Source organism: Suricata suricatta, chromosome 15, assembly GCF_006229205.1.
Source record: "Suricata suricatta isolate VVHF042 chromosome 15, meerkat_22Aug2017_6uvM2_HiC, whole genome shotgun sequence".
NCBI lineage: Eukaryota > Metazoa > Chordata > Mammalia > Carnivora > Herpestidae > Suricata > Suricata suricatta.
Window position 1 is genome coordinate 71,378,415 of NC_043714.1, and position 24,092 is coordinate 71,402,506.

The window sequence follows — 24,092 nt, forward strand, 5'->3', positions numbered from 1 at the left end:
AATATGGCTGGCGTCTTTTTCTTTTTTTGAAGTTTATTTATTTTTGACAGAGTGAGAGACACAGCGTGAGCAGGGGAGGGTCAGAGACAGAGGGAGACAGAGAATCCGAAGACAGGCTCCAGGCTCTGAGCTAACTGTCAGCACAGAGCTTGATGCGGGGCTCAAACCCATAACCGTGAGATCATGACCTGAGCCGAGGTCGGCTGCTCAACCGACGGGGCCACCCAGGTGCCCCAGTGGCGGGCATCTTTAAAAGGAGACTAAGACACAGACACCTGCAGAGGAGAGACAAGGTCAAGACAAGGGAGGAGAAGACGTCCCCTGCCAGCCAGGGAGAGCAGCCCCAGAATGCAGCCACGTGCACCAACACCTTGATCTTGGACTTGCACCTCCGAAACTGAGAAGACAGGCCCAGCCTGTGGCACTTTGCCCGGCAGCCCTAGCGGACCCAGCTGCCACCCTGGAGAAGCCGGGTACGAAGGTGCTCATTAGCTCCCGGAGCAGCAGGGACCCTGAGCCCACTAAAGGGTGCTCTGCGCCGCCCACGCAGACACACCCTGTAGCCCTTCGGAGCCCCTGCACCCCCTGCACACACAGCCCCGAAGCTCAGCTCCTTAGCAGTCAGGCCTTCAGCAGGACTAGATGGCACCCTCAACTGGGCAATTTAAGGAAAATCTAAAAGGACTGTTCACAAAGGTGTTGGCAGGGTTTGTGGGAGAAGACAGAGACCATGAAGGGCCTGGGGCCCCTCTCCCTCCAGCCTGCAGGCACAGGGAGGGGGTAGCATTGGAGCAGCCAGAGGAGAGCACCTGTGGGACGTCCACCTCCTGGCTGCTGTGGCCACGGCTAGCGACAGCACCAACCCTCTACAACGTAACAGAGGGGACGGAATGAACGCCCAGATCTTTCTCTCCTCCCCCGCTCCTGAGCCCCTGCCTGGGTGCCCCCTCGGCCAAACTGAGCTTGAAGTCTCCCCTTGACTGTGCCTTCACTGTCCTGGGAAAACTGTGGGTCCCAGGAGGCTTTGGGATGCTGACCCCCCCCTAACCCCACACACGTGAAGCAGGTCAACAAATGTGTATTTCAACGTGTAAGAGCAGGGGCACAGCCAAAGCTGCTCCTCGGAGCACATTCATAGAGTTCCTTCTGAGCTAGCAGACCCAGAAGCAGGCATGCAAACCTTTCCTGACCGCCTGCGAAGCCCCACACCAGCCCCGAGACGCTCTGAGACAGCCGCAGGAAGCAGACGCGCCAATAACAGAGCAGCGGGGTTGAGCTAACATGCTCGGGGACAGGAAGCGAACCCCCGCCCTCTCTGGGCTCACTCCCCATCCACGCGCAGCAGGTATGGCCACACAGGACGCCTACCCAAACCGAGATTCGGGACCACTCTTAGTGGAGAAGGAGCCAATGGTGGAACTGAAGGTTTCCATAGCTCATAACAGCTCTCCAAACATCTGCACTCCTGAGCAAGACTCTCAGTGTTAAAACACTAGCCAGTACTGAGATCTACCTTCACACACACATCGTGCAGTGTTTCTGCTGAAATATGTTTTTAAAATTTTTTAATGTTTTATTTACTTCTGAGGCAGAGAGAGACAGAGTGTAAGCAGGGGAGGGGCAGAGAGAGAGGGAGACACAGAGCAGGCTCCAGGTTCCAAGCCACCAGCATCGAGTCCGACGCGGGACTTGAACCCATGAACCATGAGATCACCACCTGAGCCGAAGTTGAATGCTTCACCGACTGAGCCACCCAGGCGTGCCTCTACTGAAATATTTTTAAGTGAATTATACATATCACATACTTCTCTTTTATTGAATGTGTGATTCTCAAAAGTTAATTCTGGGGGCGCCTGGGTGGCTCAGTCGGTGAAGCCTTCGACTTCGGCTCAGGTCAGATCTCACGGTTGTGGGTTCGAGCCCCGCGTCAGGCTCTGTGCTGACAGCTAGCTCGGAGCCTGGAGCCTGCTTCGGATTCTGTGTCTCCTTCTCTCTCTGCCCCTCCCCCTCTCATGCTCTGTCTCTCTCTGTATCAAAAAAAAAATAAAACATTAAAAAAATTTTTTTTTTAAACTTAATTCTGTTTTTCCACTTACTTATTTTGAATTTTATTAAATGGGAGGTAAATTAAAATGCATAACTTTTATTTTCAATTTTGAAATTGTAGAACCCGTAAATTTTTACACACCAATAGTCATATGTAAAAGTTTAAGATAATCCTTAAACATTCTTCTTAGGAGAATTGTATTATTAAAAAAAAAAAAAAAAAGGAAACCTGTCTATTCCATTTAATAGCTCCACTCGGCTAATCCCTTTGTAAGGAACGATGACCTATAATTCACGGACAGCTGCAAACACAAATGCAGGAGAGGAACTGACCTCGAGCAGTCTTCTATCACAGCGAAATCAGGGCATGGGCTTAACCAGAATGTAGGGCATATGAAAACCGAGAAACAGAAAAGAGACAGTTTGCCAGGTTGCAAAGCCCGTTTCCATGAAAATGCAACGCACGTCGAACAGTTTGGGTGGATCAGGTCACCGACTGGTGAGCAGATGACCTATTTTTACCCAATGAAATGGTCAAGATGGTAATACCGATTTATTAAACTGGATACTTGTGCACCGCACACATATGTGTTTGAAAAAGGCGTCGAAGAACACCTGACCTGGTCTTTCTCGCACACACAACCCACCACGCAGTGACTGCAGATGACAGCCAGTCGCTATGATACCCGCACGCCGGGCCGGGTGAGGGGCAGGGGGCTTGGAGGGCTGGGACAGACACTATCTTTCCATCCCATCGACTGAGACAAAGTATAAGGCCAACCCAGAATCAATAGGTAGGGAACCACACTGCTTTTTGTCGAGAGAAGATAACGTCACAGGACAGAGAGAAGCACTGAAACCATTGATACAATCCACTGTTCGTTCCATCGTGTGCCCGGGGAAAGCACTGAGTACACCCCGAAAATCTGCTGGTTTTCTACATCACTGACCAACTACGTGCTTGGCTGAGCTCCCCCAGTCAAGGTTTGGTATGAAAAGGTGACGCCCTTTCCGCCCTGGGCTTCGAAGGAAGGTGGATTCAAGTTCAGGTTCGATTCTGCCATTTGTTGACTCTGTGACCTTGGGCAAGTTGCATTCGCCCCCCGGTGGGTCCCTTCTGGTGGCAGCATCCTGCTTCCTCTCAGGGATCCTCCTCATCCTCTGGAGGGATTTTTTTTTCTATCACTATTACTGATGCTATAAGAGGCATCAGTGTGCTCCGTGACCCTGAGGCACTGGTTTCTGGGTCCCTCGGTCAAACTGGAGGAGGGTTAGATGGAGGAGCTCACCATGCCAACACCACGGCTGGCCACGCTGCCATGCCTCGGGTTCCGAGCTGCTTGCGCAGGCATCCTGGCCACCAGGAAGCCCTTTTATTCCGCTTATAGGGGTGTCCTGATGAAGAACGGGCCTCTAAGGGCTAGACCACCTGAGCCTGCGATCCAACTCCACTCTCCCAAGCGGGTGCCCCAGGGCCCGTCCTAATACTTTCTGTGCCTTGGTTTCCCCATTTGCCCAGCAAGGGTACCATCCCTGCTGCATGGGCTTGTTGTGAGGCTTAAATAAATTAACACACGATACTAGGTTTTCTTCTAAAATATTCAAAGCGGCGTTCCTATTAGACTCTGGGAAACTTGACATCCAGATCTGCTCACCTGCTCTTTGGTCCCTACGCTACCGACACTTACATCAGAGAAAACACGGCACGAGACACAGTGGCCGGGGAGCTATTTGCCGCAAACGAGGTAGCTCCTGAGAATGCGGAGGGTAGACCCACGGTCCCCCGGCTCCGGAGGGAGCGACGCCCAGTGACTGACACAGACGGCATCGGCCCCTCCCTTCTTCCAGCTGCAGGTGATGTTTATGAGCATCTGCATGTCCCACGACTCTCATCTTTTTAAAATGCATTTGGCGCAGTCACGACCTCCCACGGACGCTGCAGGGACCCCAGGCACCCAGTCCTCTTCCCCCTCCTGCCTCCCGCCAGACCTGTCTGTCCGTAGCAGACAGACTCTGGTCAGCCTTACCTTCCCGAACTCCCTGGTCCGTCCTTGTCACTCAGTCACTCTTTGTTGGGAGAAGGAAAAACATGTTAACAGGACCTTTTGTGGAACTGGATCCCTCATTTGATACGGATGTGGGCATCTCTGCAAGCGTTCTTTCCCAAGGTAACATTTAGCCCAGGATGCTGGAGTTAAAATGACTTTAAAGATCTTTTTTTTTTTTTTTCAAAAATTTTAAGTTTATTTATTTATTTTGAGAGAGACACAGACAGTGTGAGCAGGGGAGGGGCGGAGAGGAGACACAGCACCCCAAGCAGGCTCCGCGCTGTCAGCACAGAGCCCGATGCGGGGCTCGAGCTCATGAACTGTGAGGTCATGACCTGTGCCGAAGTCGGACGCTTAACCCACTGAGCCACCCGAGTGCCCTGCCTTTACAGATCTTTTATTCTGCATCCCCTGACCCCTCGTTGTATGGATGGGGAAGCGGAAGCCCACAGAAGCCAAGTGTGTCCATCAGGCTAGCAGGATCACGAGCGTGTGCAGATCCTTACTTCCTCGAAACTTTAAAAGAAGTCGGGGGGCGCCTGGGGGGCTCAGTCGGTTAAGCCTCTGACTCCGGCTCAGGTCAGATCTCACGTTCGTGGGTTCGAGCCCCGCGTCAGGCTCTGTGCTGACAGCTAGCTCAGAGCCTGGAGCCTGCTTCCAGTTCTCTGTCTCCCTCTCTCGGACCCTCGCCCTCTCATGCTCTGTCTCTTCTGTATCAAAAATAAATAAAACATCAAAAAATATTTAAAAAAAAGAAGTCGGAAATAGTGGTTTTTTTTTCTGAAGAAGATGGCATGAAGGGGGGACCTGAGTGCTGCCTTTGAATCATCTGGAGGGTAACTGTATGAAGAAGAGCTTCTTGAGGGAACGAGGTGTCAAAGATGGAAGGGGATGTCTCTAGACACCGTGAGGGCTGTGACGCCAGAGGGGTCCAAGCAGGACTGGACACACCTGACACGGAAGAGAAGCGTCCGCACAGGGGCAGGGGGAATGGCTAAAGTGGTAAAGACAGGGGAAGACAGCATGGAGAAGATGGGCAGAAACTGGACTCCGATGCAGCCGGCGGGGGAGGTGACGGAACCCCTTCGGAAAGCCGGCTGGCCGCTCTCCACGAGGCTAAACATGCAGCTGCCTTCGACCAGACAAATTCACTGCTGAGAACGGACTCAACAGAAATACACGTGCCACACACTTCGCCAAAAAACAGGCAAGAGATGTTCGTAGCAGATTAGTCAAAATAGCCCCAAGTTAGAAACCACAAAACATCTTTTTGAGAGAGAGAGAGAGAGAGAGAGAGAGAGAGAGAGCGCCTCAAGCTGACTCGGTGGCTCAGCACGGAACACAGTGCGGGCTCCGTCCCACGACCCCAGGATCATGACCTGAGCCGAAATCAAGAGACAGAAGCTCAACCGACAGAGCCCGCCGGGCGCCCCAGAAACCACAGGACCCCTGACCAGTACAATGAACAGACACACAGCGGGATACCGCACGGAAGGGACTGAGAAGGGCCAGAACGAATATTCGGCTTTGCAGACGTGCGGGCTCCCACTCCAGTTCCGCCTCGGGGGCGCAGGTGGCCACGGGCTTCTATGGACATGAATGTGCTCGGCTGGGTTTGAAACAAAAACTTTCCTTCTGAAAACAGAGGGAAGGTTGCATGTGGCTCGCCGGCCCTTGAACACCAGCTTCTGCACACCAGGAACGAGGGCGGACAGCCCGGAGCCGTAGCTGACCACAGGGGTGAGCCTCACACGCACGCTGTCGGGCAGGGGAAGCCAGACCCCCCCCAACACGACCTGCACGATCCCGTTTACACAAGGTACAGACACAGGCGGAGCGTGCCGGAAGTCAGGTGGAGGCGGCGCCTGCAGGGGAAGCGACTGGAAGGTGCGGTGAGGAGGCTTCTGGGAGGCTTCTCACCTGGGCTCTGAGCACACAGCCTGCTCCCCTTTTACTCATCATCAAGGCGCACAGTCGTGATATGGGTGCTGAGCGTATACAAAGAGCGTTTCAATTTTTACTTATTTAGCACGTTTATTTATTTTTGAAAGATAGAGACAGAGCGTGAACAGGGGAGGGGCAGAGAGAGGGAGACACAGAATCTGAAGCAGGCTCCAGGCTCTGAGCTGTCAGCACAGAGCCGGACGCGGGGCCCGAACCCACGAACCGTGAGATCATGACCTGAGCCGAAGTCGGACATTTAACTGACTGAGCCACCCAGGTGCCCCTAAAGAGCCTTTTAATTAAAAAAAAAGATTGCGAAAAAATAAAGTTTACAAATAAACAGGAGAAAGACAGCTGTTGGCCCGTCAGCCTCTGGTTTAGGACCGGCCCCTCATATAACAACGCTGGGGTTGAAGCCCACGCCCCCAGCTCCCAGTGAGGAGAAGGCAGGGATTCTTAGAGCATGTTTCCTATGGACCAGGCACATACACACTCGATCCTCAGAGTAACTCTCAGAGACGGAAAGGTTGTGCTTATTTCCGGTATGGATCTAACTGGCATCATACAGCTAGTTGGCCATAACGAAGATGTCGTCGGGGCCCGGGCCTGCCTGCCTCTGACCCCGTGTTCTTGAGTTGCTCCACAGGCTTTAAGTGCAGCAAACATGGTTCTTCTTACATGAGCATCGCAGGAGTGTCAAAATAAACTATTAGCCCCGCTCTAAGAAGTATTATCCAGTTCTCACTGGCTTTGGCCAGTTCTCACTGACCAGGGCTGCTAAATCTTATTATGGGATGGCCGTGCTGGCGCTTCTGGCCATGGGGATAGCCAGGGGGACACAGACCTGGCCTCCAGGGGCTTTTTCTCTGAAGCAAGCAGGAGGCGTGTGTGGTGGGGCAGAGGACAGAGTGAGGGGAAGGTGACATGCTGGGTGAGCGCCCAGGAGGTGAAGGGGTTTGTCTCCAGCCCCAGCCCGGGGACCTGGAAAGCACAAGCCATGCCCCCCACAGGAGGCACCTGCCCCTCACTTGGGCTTAGTTCTTATTTCTGAGAAGATCCCCTCCCTCGCCTCCACCCCTTGCCTCCAAAACGGGTTGTAAATGGCAGGAGGCAAGTATTTCCTCTTCTAACGAAGAGGATGAGGTAGGCTGAAGGGCTGCCTGTCGGTATTCTGTGACGACTTCAATTCATTCTCAATAGTAGGACGCTGGGAGGTATGGGAAGGAAATGTAGACGCATGTTGCTAAGTGGAAGAGGCAGTCTGAAAAGGCTACGGAGTGTATGGTTTGGTTCCCACGGTCAGACCCTCTGGAGCAGAACAAAGGCAGGACAAGATGTGCGATGACCGAGGCTTGCTGGAGGGAAGAGGGATGCAGAGGCCGCGCACACACAGGAGTTTGGGGACCACGACAGGGTTCAGGAGGATACTATGCTCCAAACCCACAGAGAGAGTGAATGTACAGTGCGGACTTCAGTTAGTAACGACGTATCAATATTGGCTCATCATCGTAACAAATGCGGCACACAACTCTCTGTTAATAACGGGGGAAAACTGCAGGGCGCTGGCGAGGTAGTCTATGGGAAATCCCTGTACTTTCTGCTCCACTTTTCTGTAACCTAAAACCGCTCTAAGAAATAAAGGCTATTTATTTTTTAAGAAAAGAATTAGGTAGGTCTGTGGAGAATTCTGGATTTCTGGCTTCGTTGGAAAAATCTGGGAACACGGAGACTACATTCCTGGGTCTGCCAGGGTCTAGCCACAGTCACTCCACGGAAGAAACACAGCTTTTCCAGGGCAGCCTCTATTAGAACACCCCCAATTTCACCACAGCCAGAAGGAGCTTATGTCACCATTAGTGTCGTCCATCTGGCCTTTGGGGTCATTGGAGTTTGGGATCCCTAGGGGAAGGTCAGCAACTTAGTGAACGGCTTTCCAACTGGGTTTCCTCAGGGACCTCCTTCCTGGGGTGTTGAGACCATTGGGGAGCACGGGGCTCCTGACAGCTCCTTTCCTTATATGTGGGAAACGCTGGACTTACTGAACTCTAGGAAAGACGAACAAAGCCTGACAAGCAGCAGGACTGCCAGATGCATTTGGAAAACGAGACGCCTGCACCAAAACCTTCACCTTTCAGGGCACTGGCTCCTGTGAGCGAGCGTGGGAAGGCAGAGGGGCCCCGGCGCCCCCTCCTGTTTCTGGAAGCCCTGCAGGGACTCTGCCGTGAAGCTAATGTTGGGGCTCAGGCCCCGGCGGGGACACTCTGGCCTGCAGGTGGGCCGTCCGTGCCCTGCTTTGGCTGCTCCCACATCACGTGGCTCCCTCTGAGTCTTGTGACTCATCTTTATTTTCAGGAAAGACTTTTTCATGAAATAGGTGCCTCCCCGGAGTTCTTGTCTGCTCTGCTCTGTGTGTCCTGTAGCGGTCCCTTTCTTTCGGTGGGCTGGCCCTATGTCATCCAGGGGTAATGTCCCAAAAACGTTACCGGCCAGACCTCGTGTGGGAAGCTGGTCTTTGTCCCCCAGAAGCACGACCTGTCAATGGAGAAGACTGTGTGGACCAGTGGCTGTGGGCCAGTGTGGCCGGCACAGGATGGGGTGGGCGTGGGTCCTGAAAAGTGCAGGAGGGAGCAGGGGACCCAGAATGAGGGACAGCAGCTCAAAGCTGAAACCAAGCCGACTCCTGAGGAGCGAGCAGGCACCTGACCGGCAGGTGGACGTCCTGGTAGAGGTCACAGGGTGGCCGGGGGGCAAGGACCACGCACACTGGAGGAGAGGCTGCAGGCTCCGGGCACCTACGCATGGCTGCTGCCTGCAGGAGGCTGAGCTCACGCAGCTGCTTAGGGTGAGGGCTTTAGGGGGGAGGAGGGAAGGGAAACCTAATCCTCTTATCAGATCAGCAAAGCCCTGTCCAGCCTCCACTCCTGTCTGCGGGTCCTTCTCGGGTTTGTGCAGACGCGTGAGCCGCACCTGCCACGTGTCCCCTGCTGGAGCAAAGTCACGTGGGTATGATGTGTGCATGTCACCTGCCCCTACTCTATGATTTATTAGGGGAGGCTGTTGACTTGCACTGTCCACACATCAACTTCATCGCCACCCTCAGCATCGGGGCTGGGAAGAATTCAGAGCAAGAGTTTGTTTTTTTTCCTCCAGATCCGTGGTTTTGGGGGATAGATGTTGCAAAGTTATAGCACATTCTGTTAGTATGGGCATCTTTCCTGGGGAGAGGTTCCCACGCTTTCATCAGAGCAGGTAAGGGTAAGGCCCAGACACACGTTCTAGAAGGAAATAGAGAGGTTAGGAAGCCCTAAAAGCAGGCTGAGGAGTAGGGATCAAGGCTCTGCTGACCTCAGACCTCAGGGTTGAAGTTAATAGGATGTGGGGGTAATGGCGTAGGACATGGCCCCGGGGCCCAGGTATTAAAATGGGAACATCAAAGAAGGGAGAGAAAGGACCCTGGATGAGAAGAATTTAAAATTAGCACATTCCAGGGGCGCCTGGGTGGCTCAGTTGGTTAAGCCTCCGACTTCGGCTGAGGTCAGATCTCACGTTTGTGGGTTCGAGCCCCGCGTCAGGCTCTGTGCTGACAGCTCAGAGCCTGGAGCCTACTTCCGGTTCTGTGTCTCCTTCTCTCTCTCCCCCTCTCCCTCTCATGCTCTGTCTCTCTCTGTATCAAAAATTAATAAAATATTTAAAAAAGATTTAAAAATAAATACATAAAATTAGCACATTCCAGCAGGTGGCCTCCTTGCGTATCCCTTCCACTGCAGACGGATGGGTCCTTCCTTCAGGAGTCACACACTGACCCCTGTGACCACTGTCCATACACAAAAGTAGACAGCTTCAAATACTGGAAGTTTGGGGGGCTACAAACCTTTCCAGGTTCACCAGCGGCCGCCGCGCTGAGTTCCTCAGACAGCTCAGTTTCAACAGAGCCGACATCCTCGCTGTTCCAACCTGGCTGCCTGTGGGGTCATGTGATGATCTGAGTGTGGTCTCCCTCCCCTGAAACCCTCCACCACCAGCGGCCCTGGCCTCACTGGCCTCCATCCTGAGGTTCCCCAGAAGACTTCCTTCGAAGGAAAGGCTTTGCCATTACAATGTTTGGGTTTTTTAAAAATTTTTAATGTTTATTTACTTTTAAGAAAGAGACAGAGTGTGAACAAGGGAGGGCGGAGAGAGAGGGAGACACAGAATCTGAAGCAGGCTCCAGGCTCTGAGCCGTCAGCACAGAACCCGACATGGGGCTCGAACCCACAACCCATGAGATCGTGACCTGTGCCAAAGTCAAGACACTTAACTGACTGAGCCACCCAGACACTCCTTTTGTTTTGTTTTTTTAATTGAAAAATGTAGTTCCATGTACTTCCCATAATTATCCGTCCTGAAAACGAGTGGGAAGGGTAATGAAAGCACTGGCACTAATCATAGGCAGGTGGACACAGCGGCTTCTTAAACCAAAGAGGGACACTCTTCAGACTTCAGCCCGGGCTCTGCACCCCATCACCGGGACGTACCCGCGTTAGATACGAAAAGCTACTGGGGGCTCACCTCCATCGACCCAGCAGGCTGGCAACCTACAAATACCTATTGGAAAATGACTCACCTTTTCATCACCTCCCTTGTCACTGGTCAGAAAAGAAAGAAAGAAATGAAAGGACAAGTGTAAAACCTCTCCAGGCTGGGAGTCAAGGTGAGGTAGACGTGTGTGCCCGAGCCCGCCCTCCAGCCAGGGCAGCGGGTGCGGGGAGAAGGGCACTGTAGGCAGCACAAGAAGACGGAGCATCTGGAACAGGGAGGTCTGAGTCTGCCGCCGGTTAGCTACGTGACCTACAGCAGGTCACGGCCCCTCTCGGAGCCCTGGAGGGTAAGAGCAATCCCTCCCTGGGGCGGTCCTGAGGGGGCAGAGGCACGCATCCTCCACTCCTGGGTGCCCAGACCGCCCCCTACAGTGAGGTTCGGAGATCAAGGGTACAGCCTGTGCCCTAAGGGGACCTACGGTCCAGGAAGTAGGCAGTTACAGAACAGCGCGACGGGCAGCGGTCACGGGCGGACACGGCGTCGCGCACCATGGGGCCGTCAAGGGAGCTGGAGAGCGGAGCGGGGGCTGCGGAGTCCACGGCCACTTATTGTGTCCCCGCCCTCATCGGGCTCTCCCCGCACTGCCCGCCCTGGGGCCCTGCTCCGCCCACGGAGCCCACTCTGCCCTGCAGGTAGCACGGAGGAGGGGTGAATGTCTCCCAAGCAGCTCTCAACTAGAAAGGACAGTGGTGTGTTAACACACCCCTGCCTGGTGCCCAGGATGGGGAGTCCCCGGGGGAGCCTCCTGCCTCTGTCTCAGAATCTCCCTGCGGGACAAGGCCGGTTGCCCACGTGGTGACTTGCCTAGGCTTTTCTCCCTCTGTTGACGCCTTCCATAGCAACACTTCCTGGGACTATTTCCCAGGAAACTCTTCAACACTCATATCCTGGTCTGGGCGTCTCCTCTGGGGACACCCGCCATCAGATGGTGGCACCCAGTCCCACCACGTGACACCCAGGAGACAAGAGTCCCCCAGGGAGAAGATGAATCTGAACTGAGCTCTGAGCCCCGCGGCGGCCAACCCGCCCGGCCCACCCGAGGGGCTGCGCCCTCGTGAGGACTCAGGACTCGTGTCATTACCACCAGGGGAAGTGGGCCACAGTGTTGGTCTTAAACCGGAGCCCGTCCAGCAGAGATGCGTTCCGGGTCCAAAGGCAGAACCGACGTGGCGTTAGGCCGCCACATGTTAGAAAACAAACAAAACAAGCAAAGCTGTACTTCACATAGTCTGAAGTACACACTCCGAACGCCTAGCTCCCTCTCTTACCCATGTCTTTCCTGTTGATTGTGTCCCCCAGTCTTTCCCAGGGCAGGTCAACCTAGAGGGAAAATAGAGCGCAGGGCCCCTCGAATGGAGGATGGCAGGCCCCGGAGCTCCGGAACGACCTCCTCCAGCCCCCCGGCTTCGCAAGGACTCGCACCCACATGCTGGCCCTCAGGAGGGCTGGGGGCTGCCTCCGCACAGCCTCGTCATCACCCTTGGCACAGCCGCCGACAGGCTCTGGGAAGCCGATTAGTAACATGGCGTCTAGGGACTGAGCACCAAATAGCATTGGATGAAGGAGGTGGTGGTATTTTGTCCACCAGAGCCAGCTTGTCAGCAAAATTCTGAACATATTTCTAGGAATACACTGGAACGCCCTTGAACCTGACTCGCAGCCTCTCACTTCACCGCCCTCCCCATGACCCCTCGACAGTGGCCAACATAGCACAGCCCAGGACCTGCTTGAGAAAATTCTGAAGTGCATAAGTGAAAAATATATTGATTTATATTGAACCCAGGGTCTCTCTCCCCCCCATTGGCTCCTTCCCATCAGAATTCAAATCCCAGTACCCACCTCCCCCAAATCACAACCCCACACTTGTCTTCTTCTTCTTCCTCCCCATCTCACCCTGTGCCTCACAGACAGAGTTCTTGAAAGAATGACCCACTATCCTTCCTTAGTATGACCTTAACCCCTCAAATCGCCCAGCTCTGGCTCTGTCCCAATCTGCCTCTGCAGGTGCTCTGACCGATGGCCAATAACCTTCCCGCCCTGAGATGGAATCAACCCTTCTCAGATCTGGATCGCACCTGCCCCCTCTGCCCCGTTCAGAACTCACTGACACTCCAGTCCTCTCCGCTGTTCTTTGGCCCTCATGACGTCACCCCCGGGGGCTTTGCCCATCTCCCTTCCTGGCTGCTTCTTCAGTGTAGGTTTTTCAGGCCTCTTGCGTAGGTCTTCTGTCGTTACTACACACAGTGATGGAAACACTTATCACAGACTTTATTACTGTCCATATGCAGAAGGCTCCTGAAGCCGTGTCCCAGCCTGGACTACCGTTCTTAACTCCAGACCCACAAGCTTCTAGCCCAGACTAGTAGGGAGCGCATATGGGTCTAGAGCTAAGTCCCTGCTTCTCCTTGACCTCCACATGGTGGGGACGGTAATGGAATCCACTTAGCCACCTCCTCCTTGACAGGCGCCCGAGGAAGGATGCCTGCCAAAATTTAGTCATCCTTCCCTTTCTGGGCAAAGAGGGACATTGGGTTTTTTAACTGCAATGTGACAGAAATGCAGGCCCCCGGGAAACACTGACCAGGATGGGCCCAAAGCGTTTCTTGCCCCCGGGGCAGTTTCTGTCCCTGCGGAACACAGGACGGCGAAGTCAGTGACTCCGGCTAACACGCGTGTGTTACCTCGCACGTTTGTGGATCAGAAGTCGGGGGGGCGTGGGTTAGCTGGGTTCGCTGTCGGGGTCTCACCAGGCTCAAATCAAGGTTCCAGCCAGACAGGGACCCATTTGAGGCTCCAGACCGTCTGTAATTCTGGATGCTGGCCGAATGCACTTCCTTGGGAGCTGGGGACTTGAAATCTACTGATGTCAAGATCCTCTCAGTCCTGACCCTTGTGTTGCTGAAGCTTTTCAGCCTACCGACTTTGGTCATGTCTCAGCTCTCTTCTGGAATGCTTTTAAATCTTTGTACGTGTGAGTCCACAATGTAATGTGTAAGCTCGCCCAGTTCTGGGTCACCTGTATCCTTGATAAGTATGTTTTCTTCCTCTTCACCCAGATGTTAATCAAGCATTTAAGGGAGAAGCTGAAGAATTGAGGTCTCTGAGGGGGGCATGGCAATTTCAGCAATCTGACAGTTTTTGAAAACGCATTAACTTAATTGAACACGCACCCATGCTTGTGAAAACTGAGATATGGTACGTCTGGGACACCCTCTTTATCCAGAACCTAGTGATCCTCTTAAAAATGGAAATGAGATTCATGAGAAATAGTCTTTCCTTAGGAAAACCATGCTGATCCTTAGTCATTACTAGCGATCACAACCTCTCTGCTGAATTCACAGCCGAATGTTTGATGGGGGAAGCGATGCTATTATAACTGGTCCTGGAACACCTTCTTGCCCTTCCTAAAGACCCCTAGAGTGTTTGGAAACCGTGTTTAAGTATCCTTTCTGGGGGCGCCTGGGTGACTCACTCCACTGAGCATCTGACTCTTCGATTTTGGCTCAGGTCATGATCTCACGGTTCACCAGCTTGAGCCCCAAGTTCGGCTCTGTGCTGAGAGCCTGGAACCTGCTTGGGACTCTCTCTGTCCCTCCCCTGCTTGCACGTGCATGCTCTGTCTCTCAAAATAAATAAATACACTTTAAAAAAAGTATCCTTTGGGGCACCTGGGTGGGTCAGTCAGCTGAGCGTCCAACTTCGGCTCAGGTCATGATCTTGCAGTCTGTGAGTTCAAGCCCCGCGTCATGCTCTGTGCTGACAGCTCAGAGCCTGGAGCCTGCTTTGGATTCTTTGTGTCCCCTTCTCTCTGCCCCTCCCCTGCTCACACTCTGTCAGTCTCTCTAAAATATAAAAACATAAAATATAAAAATAAAATAAAAAATAGAAAAACTATCCTTTCTGAAGTCTCATTTATGTAAATAATTGACTTATATGAATATGCTTCCTAACAGATTTTCTAAAAAATTTACCACTTCCCCAAAACGGCAAATCAGCAAGGTCCTAACAATGTTCCCAGCTACTATTATTTATAACTCACATGCTTGCAGAAGATAGCTAAATATACCAAGCTTGTGAAATACATTTATGGAACTTGTAACTGTGAAGAACCAAGGCAGGTAAATCACGACCTTCGGGTCAGGAGCAGCAATAGAAATGAGGCCACCTGCTTTCCTTTGTTCTTATTTTGAGGCAATTTTTTCCTCCCTTTTTCAGAAGCCCTGGAATTTCATGGTCCTACTTCCATCTTTATTCTAATGAATGCATCATCATTATAGTAAGATCTGAGCAGCCCAAAGGAGATGCAAATTAATCGGGAGCATCTCTGGTCTCTGGTGCTGGGTGGAAGCCCTTTGGGCTTCCGTCTTGATGAAGTCCAGAATTAACGAAATGTAAATCACAGGAATCAAAGCTTATTTCTGATAATAAATGCGCACAGTCTGTTTGGATAGTTAGATCTGTCCATTTCGTTACAATATCAAATATTCACTGAATCGTAGAAATAGCTGGAGTTTGAGTTGGGTTTTTCTTTCTCTTGGATCCATGTGTCCAGGGCATAAACCAGGCATGGACCCTGACCGAAAGCCAAGCCGGGGTAAACAAGGAGCTGGCTGCTTTGTCCCTGGCTGACAGGAGGCAGGCGCCACCAACCAGATCCTGCTCTACCCGGGTCAGGCACTCTGGGTAGGTTTTTTTTTTTTAAGGCATTTTTTAAAATGTAAAATATAAAGCAATTTTGAGGGCACCTGGTGGCTCAGTTGGTTAAGCATCAGACTTTGGCTCAGGTCATGATCTCGTGGTTTGTGGGTTCAAGCCCCACGTCAAGCTCTGTGCTGACAGCTCAGAGCCTGGAGCTGCTTCGAAGTCAATGTCTCCCTCTCTCTCTGCCCTTCCCCTGCTCACACTCTGTCTCTGTCTTTCTCTCAAAAATAAGCAAGCATTTAAAAAATGAAAAATAAAAAACAAAAAATAGACTATAAAGCAATTGTTAAATCGCATCAAGCAGTTTTAATATAAAATACACCACATAGACAAGTTTAACAAATGGCCGCAAAGTAAATAGCCATCTCGTGCCCTGGGCCCAGCAGCAGACTGCTCAGTGTCCCCAGAAAGTCCCCTCTCTATTCTTCACCAGTAACACTCCCTCCCTGCTCGCAAGAGGGACCACTTTTCCTTTTATAGCTTTTCTAATTTCCTCGCTTTTCCTTGCTGTTTTATGGCCTGTGGCTGCATCCCTGGTTTCACCTGTTTCTAAACTGCTTGAAAGTGCAGCTCTATTGTATTTTTCTCGGGGACTTGCTTTTTTTGCTCAACACTGCGAGATCCATCTCATTCTTACATGTATCGAAAATACTCCTTTTCTTGCTGTATGCGCACTACGCAGCAAGCATTTTGTTTTCTTCTGTTCTGTTCTGGACATTCTTTTATATTTATCTTCATGCACATAATTATGCCTATCTCATGGAATAGTCCACTTTCCTAGATAATGCGACACTTGTTTTCCAAAGCATTTGCACTGACTCACCTTCTTCTTGTCAGGGGTGTAAGGGCCTGACCTCCACATCCCGGCCAACCGTCATTTTACCAATCATGTCGGTGTGCAGCTCTATCTCTTTGTAATTTTATTATTATTTTTAAATGTTTAATTATTTTGAGAGAGAGAGAGAGAGAGAGAGAGAGAGAGAGAGAGAGAGAATGAGCATAAGAGGAGCAGAGAGGAGACAGAGAATCCCAAGCAGGTTTCACATGGTCAGCAGTGAGTCCAACGCGGGGCTTGAACTCATGAACTGTAAGGTCATGACCTCAGCCGAAGTCAGACACTTAACCCACTGAGCCACCCAGGCACCCTAATAAATAAACATTAAAAAAATAGCTTCTCACAGGGGCACCCGGCTGGCTCAGTCAGTGGAATGTGCCACTCTTGACCTTGGCGGTTGTGTGTTGGAGCTCCATGCTGAGTATAGAGATTACTTAAAAATAAAATCTTAAGAAAAAGACATTTACCTAGAGTACCTTCTGAAAGATTAGTATTTCGCCTTTCATGTTAGTTCTTTAAGCCACCTGGAAATGACCTGACAAAGAGCGTGAGAAAGGAGGACAGTCTCAATTTTTTTGCAATATGGAGATCTGATTAGCCCACCGCTGTCCCCTGAACACGCTGTCCATTTACTACCCGTCCCTTTTCCACAAACAAGCCCAGGGCTGTTGCTAGGTTCTCTGCTCTCTTTCACTGGCCGCTTTTTTTTTTTTATCTTTGCATAAATGCCACACCATCTTGTTCACTAAAATACTGTAATGTCTTGATTCAGATTTAAAAAAATCCTCTTACATTTGTCTTTTTCTTCAAAAAGCAGCTTGTCAACTTCTACAAAATAAATGTGCTGAGATTTTGATGGGGATTGCCCTGAGCCTGTAGCTCAGCTTGGGAGGAACTGACATTCTGAAAATATTGATTTCTCTCAATCCAAGAACATGGCATAGCTGCCCTTTAAACACTCTTCAGTATTTCTTGGTGAGCTTCAAATCTTTACTTTGGAATCTCTCCTAGATTTGTTTCTAAGTAATTAATGCTTTTAAGATTATACTCTAATTCATATCTTTTAAAATTCTATTTTTAACTGTTTTGTGCTAAAATGGAGAAATATAATGATTCTTATGTATTTATTTTCTTTCACTAATAGTTTAAGAGTCTTTAGGATTTTTTACGTATACATAATAGTGTTTGAGAAGAATGACAGGTATTTTTTTCCTCCCCTTTCATGCCTTTTATTGCTTTGCCTTCCTTATTGCTCAGGCTGGGACTTTCTGCACAGTGTTGACTACAAGTGAAGACTTGCTCCTTCTCTTAAAAGGGACGTCTTCAAGGTTCCTGAGGGGCTCAGTCAGTTAAGCATCCATTATGATCTTGCAGTCTGTGAGTTCGAGCCCCGCATCGGGTTCTGGGCTCACAGCTCAGAGCCTGCTTCAGATTCTGTGTCCTCCTCTCTATCTCTGCTCCTCCCCTGCTCATGTTCTGTCTCTCTCTGTCTCAAAAATGAATAGACGTTAAAAAAAAATAAAAAGAAATGGGAAGTCTTCCGATGTTTTACCATTTGGCATAAGGTTTGCTGTCGATTTGGTGTGGATTTACTTTAACACACTAAGCCTGGAAAACCTAAATCCTTAGAAGAGGCCGGGGCCCAGTTTGGAGCTCGTATCTAGAAACAAGGAATGTGTCCGTTAGTCCAGTCAGTCCCGGCAGGCTCCTCCCAGAAGAAGCTCTGCTCTTGCAGAGCCTGCACTTCCTGCAGCCCTTCTCGTGGGGACCCCTGCCTCCAGTCTGGTCAGGGGTCAGCCAGACCATGTCACTCCTCTCTCGAAGCCTTCCCAATACCAGGCTTGTGGGTCAGACGTCAGAGTCCTGAATCTGACAGAGAAGGTCTCTCATGCTCTGGTCTCTTCCCCCTCTGGAGTCCCCCCATCCGGTGACTTCTCGCCCACAGCACCCTCACCCTTGAGGCATCTTGAATGACTTGGAGTTCCCCAAACGTCCCTGCGGACCTTTATTTCCTACAACGCGGGCATGTTTATAGGGTTGTCATGAGAAGCCTGTGAGACGCGATGTTGAGCCGCCGTGAGTTCCGGATGACCTACTTCTCGCCGGTCGGCATTACAGCTGTGAAGGCGGATGGGCGCTGAGTGGAGCAGTTGGCTTGGGTTATTCTAACAAAACACCATAACTTGGGTGGTTTAAACAACAGAATTGTTTTCCTTATCGTTCCGGAGGCTGGGAAGTCTAAGGCCGAGTACTGGCTGGTTCAGTTCCTGGTGAGGGCCTTCTTCCTGGCTTGCAAATGGGACTTTCTTTTCCTTCCTTCCTTCCTTCCTTCCTTCCTTCCTTCCTTCCTTCCTTCCCTCCTTCTGTTTTTCATATAGCATTTTCTTGCTGTGCCCTCACATGGCACAGAAGATGGAAGGTGGGAGAGAGAGCCAGGGAAGGGGAGAAAGGGAAAAAAGGAGAAAGAAAGGTCTCTGCTCTCTTCTTATAAGGACACGAATCCCATCATAAGGACCCCACCCTCATGACCTCAGCAAAATGTAATCACACCCCAACGGCCCCACCTCATCACATTTGGGGTAAGGGTTTCAGCATATGAATTTGAGAGGACACCACCCAGCTCATAGCACTGAGCGAAGAGGGTAATGATTTATATGGCTCTTTGTCCATTTGTCCAGCATTCTGCTGCTATATAGCAGAAGTTTTTTATGCAAATCAAGATACCCTGCACAGAGAACACTAGTGTCTACACTTTGGGTAGAAGTGAGGGAGATGGAAAGTTGGGGAGTGTTAAGAAATGGTAGGGAGAGACAGACAATTCATGGGAGGGTCTTGTATTATTAAAAAAAGTGTCGATTTTATCTTTTGAATGAGTAGGATGAGGAGAAAACAGATTCAACGAAACACTCACACACAGTTGGCTGTTAGCTTTCAGGGCTACAAACATGTTCATCCTAATGATCCCATCTGGGGACTGTATCCTAAGAAAATAATCCAAAAGATGGAGAAAGGTATATGCATAGAGATATTCATTCCTTTACTTATAATAATAAAATCTGGGAGAAACCCACAGAGGAATAGTTAAGTAGTTTTTAAATAAATGTTTGTTGAATGAACAAATATTCGCTGAGCATAAAGCAGCAATTAAAACAGGGACATCCAGGTTAATGGCATGAAAAAAAATCATCGAAGTAAGCAAAAAAAAAAAAAAAACCAAAACCAAACCAAAATATCAAATAATAATTACGCAACACTAAAACTCTATAAATACAGTGACAAAGGATGGGCCAAACTAGATGCAAACACAGATAAAAAGGACAACAGATTCCTTCTTACATTGATGCAATTATTTGCTGCCGTATCATGCTTCCAGAAGACACTGCCATTTTACAAACAGAAAACGACCAGTGAAAGGTAATCTGGCTCCCTGCCCTCACAGCTTCACAAAATAGCTTTTGTTTGTAGCCGGCCTGGAAAAAAAACACTTGGCTTTCAGGGACAGTGAATGGATGAAATATTTGGGGTCAATACAGTGGAAAGAAGCATTTGTTTTACGGCAAAGCACGGAACAAGGGTAACTGGGGAGAGCGGGGTGAAGGAGGAAGCGGATTTGGCCCGGGCCCGGGGCAGCCGCGATCCGCGCAGGCTGGGGAATGGGGCCCACTGGGCAGCAAAACCCACACGTGACACCTGAGTCAGTCAGCCAGAGGGAACCTGAGCGGCACGGTGATGTCCGAGCAGAGCTGTGCTTATTCTCCCTTGAAACAAATACTCAAAAGAAACAGAACAAGGCACTTGGCAATAGTTGTGCTGGAAATTCGTGTCTTCATGGTAGAGTTGTCGACCGTCAGAGCTGGGTGAGGAGACGACGGTGAGGCGGTTCAGCTGAGGTACACAGTTGGCGAATAGCCCTGCAAGAGAAATGCAGCCTTCAGAGTCATGTGGCCCAAGTCTCCGCCTCCAGAGCCACCGCTTTCTGGCCGTGTCTCAATCACGCATCCCCTCGCACAATTAAGAGAGCATGTGACCCTTGAACAAGTCATCCAGTCTTGCCCGGCACTCGACTTCTCCCCTCTACAAGGTGGTGAAGGCCTCAGGTGTCACGTGCAGGTTTTGCTGCTCAGTGTCTGTGCACTTGACCGTCTTCATAACTACCCCCCCAACCCTCTCCACCGCTCAAGGACCATCTGTTGGCAGCTTTCAGTCCACGTGCTCTGCATAGACCCTGGGTCCTCAAGAACATCAGGATCTTCCGGGTGTGGGTTCGGGGTCAGGGAGGAAGTGTGGCCCATGAGAGGTGCTGAGGGGTGAGGTCTGGGCAGGAATGGGGGACGAAGAGAAACAGGTCCTCCCCCACCCAGTGGGTGGAGGCTGAGAAGGAAAGCCTGAGCTCGGCCATCTTGGCCGACACGTAGACACGGGGAGCAAAGCCAGTGATGTGGGAGGCCGAGCTGTGAGAGAAAAAACAGAGAAACTGGGGCTTGGAGACACCAGTTAAGTCTCAGAATCAAGGGCTTCTCGAAGGCAGCCCTTCCTTCTGGTTTTGGGGCCATACATTCCTTGTGCTTTGGTTTTTGTTGGTTTGTTTGGCTTAGTTAAGTTAGTTTGAGTTCACGTTCGCCTAAGATAGTTTGACTTGGATTTTCTTTCACTTGCTGCCCAGACTCCCCTAACAGAACAACCTCTCTTGGGGAGAGAGAACGGAGACACGAGGCCAAGCTTAGCACCTGGCACTGAGTTTAACAAGGGTTGGATTCCCTCTCCTCCTGTGCTCCCTCGTTCCGTCTCTTCCTTCTTCCCTCTTTCCTTTCTTCACCACGGGTCCTCCTTCCTCTAGGGGCCTATCCCTACAAGTCCTCCTTGGCTTGAAGCACAGGAACAAGGTGCTCTCTCTTCCTCCTCCTCCTAAAACCCAGCCGCCCAAAACTCTGGCATAAGCCTCCATGAGCTCCGCCCTAGAACTCAGGTCTGTCATGCGTTTCTTTCAGGTGGGACTGTATGAATGGGGATGCCTCACGTTTGCACAACTCTGTCACGGGCTCTCACATCCAGAGTTTCACCTGATCCAGCTTCAGCTCCGTGCAGTGGCAACGTGTTCTTACGATCATGCCCATTCCTCGAGTGCAGAGCCAGAAGTTCACAAAGGGGAAAAGCCTTCAACACTGTAAGTACAGGAAGCTGGACACAAACAGCGAGACCCACCATTTTCCCACGGTCCAGCCATTTCCTGTACTTAAAGTACAATCTTCACGTGTCTGCGTCCCGTGGCACCCCTCCTCAGGGCCTGTGCACCGGGTGCTGGAGACAGCGGGGCTGACTCTGACGCCACGTCCCTGCCTGGGAGTTGCTATCAGGAGCAGGGCTGCCCCACCCACGGTACGGTGCCCATGGCCGCTGACCGGCCTCCTTGCTCCAGTTTGGAACAAGAGAAAGGGCCCTACAGCTCCCGAGCTCCTTGCAGAATCCATAGAAGCCCGTCGGTCTGAAGGTGCTTAAAGCATGTACGGCAGGTAGGGGTGCCCTGTGGACGGGCCCGGGGGTCGGCCAAGGCCCGTGACAGCTACATCACAGGCCAGCTTCTCCCGCCTCCTTATGGGAACCTCCAACACCCTCCCCACCAAACTTCGGACACGCGGCTCTCCATCTCCGAGTCTGTTTGCAGGGATCTGTGTCTAAGCCAGCTAGCGCTGGAGGTGGTCCTAGGAAGCAGACTCGAAGATGGGGTGTTAGACTGGAGCACTCGCTGGCTGGCTGGCAATGAGCACCCTTCGCCGGTGGGGGTGGGGTAGGGGTCCCGGCAGCCCTCAGTGTGTGGTCCTGCCCCACACCTGGGGAAAATGGCAGTGGCAGCAAATGGGGATCCCAGTGACAGGGGCCACACTCCTGGTGTGTTATTTCCAGCACTAGAAGAGCAGGAGGATAATGGGAATTCAAGGGACAGAGGACTTGGTGGCAGTTGCAGACCACCACTAATTTGACGCACTGATGACAGGCTCAGGACGAAACACAGGGCCGGAGCTGCATCGGTGGCTGCTTCCCAATTTTGCTGGTTTCCCTCGTGACGGGGACAGCAGCACTGAGGTCCTCGAGCCAGCAGCCCCCCCCCCCAACCCGGCAGTCCAGGGCAACGGCTGTGGCTTAGGCGATGGTCCCTGGAGGCTCACTGGGACCTCTTTCTTCAGCTCTCCCAGCACTTCTGCAACTGAATGCTGGTCAATTCCAACTGGAGTCTGTCTGATTTCAGAGCCCGCGTTCTGTGCTCAACATCACGTGGTGACCAGGAGGACTGAGGTCCGCGTCCCCCTAAATGGAGAGAAGAACAGGTAGTTGGAGGGAGCTGACGGGAGGAAGGAGCTCAGCCTCAGGCACGAGGAAGCTGGTGAGCCCAGTAAAACCAGTGGGACCCCCAGCAGAAATCTGAGGGTGAGGGGCACACTCTGATTACAGAGCCCGGGCAGCAATGTAGATTCTGAATTCCATCCTGGAAGTGATGACTCCTCTAATAAGCATTTGTTGTCACGCTCTGTAGGCCTTACCATGCCTTATTACTTTTTACGGCACTCACGGATGGATTGGGGGACGTGTTTATTTAGCAACGTGAATAGAAGTTTACTAGTACGCTAGCTCCACAGGGCAGGGGTTTTGAGATACTCCCTATGATACCCTTGTGCCCAGGACAGTGCCTGGCACATAGACGCCGCCTCTATGGTCCTCTGTTGAATGAGTGCGAAATGTACGGACAAGGGGCCCTTGCGGCAGCCACACGAGTCACCTGAGCAAATGAGCTATTTCCCCCTTTTCTGTCGGAGAAACGGGAGCTGGGGAATGCCGGGCAGCATTTCCCAGCTTTATAGCTGCATCATGGTCCCGTAGCTTTCTAATCCATCTTATTCTATGAAGCCACACCCGGCCTGAGAGCCGGGACACGGTGTGCCCTGTCCCGTCTACATGGAAAATTTTTTGTGTAACCTTGGGCAAATTAGGAAACTCGCATTTTCTAGGCCTTATTATTCTGGTCATGTAAATAAAAGCAAGGGGTTTTCTTGAAGCACCGGGGCTCTTACCAGCTTTCCCTTTACTTACACAGAAAATAATTCACACTCACAAGTTAATCGTAATTGTAGCCTGTGCTTCTCGCCTTAGAACGAAGCCGGCAGGTGGGCGCCGAGTGGGATGTGCAGCGCCGGGATCTCACACCGGGGAGGTGCACGCCGACCTGCCCTCTCCAGGCGGCACACCGGGGGTCCTTCTCCTCGAGTCTTCTCCTCTTGGGCAGAACACTTGGCTGCTCTAACCTTCAGATCCTATTTTGTGAAGATTGAGTGCAACATTATACATAAGACAGAGTTGAAATTGCTTGTTTCTCTACAGCCGTTATAATGAATTCTGCCAACACAAACGGGCCATCGTGGTTTCAGGCTCTGCTGACTGCTCTATGCAGCACCCACTGAAAATACTGCTTAACTATAGAAATATACTAAACCCAGGATCCGTGTATTTTTTCTAGAAAATATATTATTTAAATATTCAACCTTGCACAGTTCATTAAAGACAATAAGAATACAACCTTGAATATGGCTCCTAAGATCAGCATAGCTTTTGCTGGCCAGGGAGGAGAAAAGAGACCATGTTGGGTGCTTGCAGATATACTATCACTCAGTTTAATGCTCAATAAATATATTTTTAAATGTTTATGTTTTGAGGGGGGCAGAGAGAGACAGAGAGACAGAGAGAGAGAGAATCTCGAGCAAGCTCCATGCTCAGCGAGGAGCCCAAGGTGGGCCTTGTACCCACAACCGTGAGATCATGACCTGAGCTGAAATCAAGAGTGGCACACGTAACTGACTGAGCCACCCAGGTGTCCCTACTGCTCAATAAATATCAACACAAGAAATCCTTCCCCTCCACGGGCAGCCATCCAAATACATTTGATGTGCATT

At 51.2% G+C, this 24,092-nt stretch overlaps 1 long non-coding RNA gene and 1 other non-coding gene across 3 annotated transcripts; both read right to left on the reverse strand.

The window, feature by feature from the left end:
- Positions 1 to 15,156: 15,156 nt before the first annotated feature.
- Positions 15,157 to 15,295, reverse strand: LOC115279568. Its single transcript, XR_003903519.1, has one exon. It is a non-coding gene; the product is annotated as a small nucleolar RNA SNORA48 (small nucleolar RNA).
- A 3,871-nt stretch (positions 15,296 to 19,166) lies between these two features.
- LOC115279140 lies at positions 19,167 to 23,412 on the reverse strand. Of its 2 annotated transcripts, XR_003903236.1 has the most exons (3): positions 23,258 to 23,412; positions 21,213 to 22,455; positions 19,167 to 20,063 (listed from the first exon to the last, which is right to left on the reverse strand). It is a non-coding gene; the product is annotated as an uncharacterized LOC115279140 (long non-coding RNA). The 2 variants fall into 2 exon arrangements; XR_003903235.1 differs by having other exon boundaries at positions 19,167 to 22,455.
- Between the last annotated feature and the right edge of the window lie 680 nt (positions 23,413 to 24,092).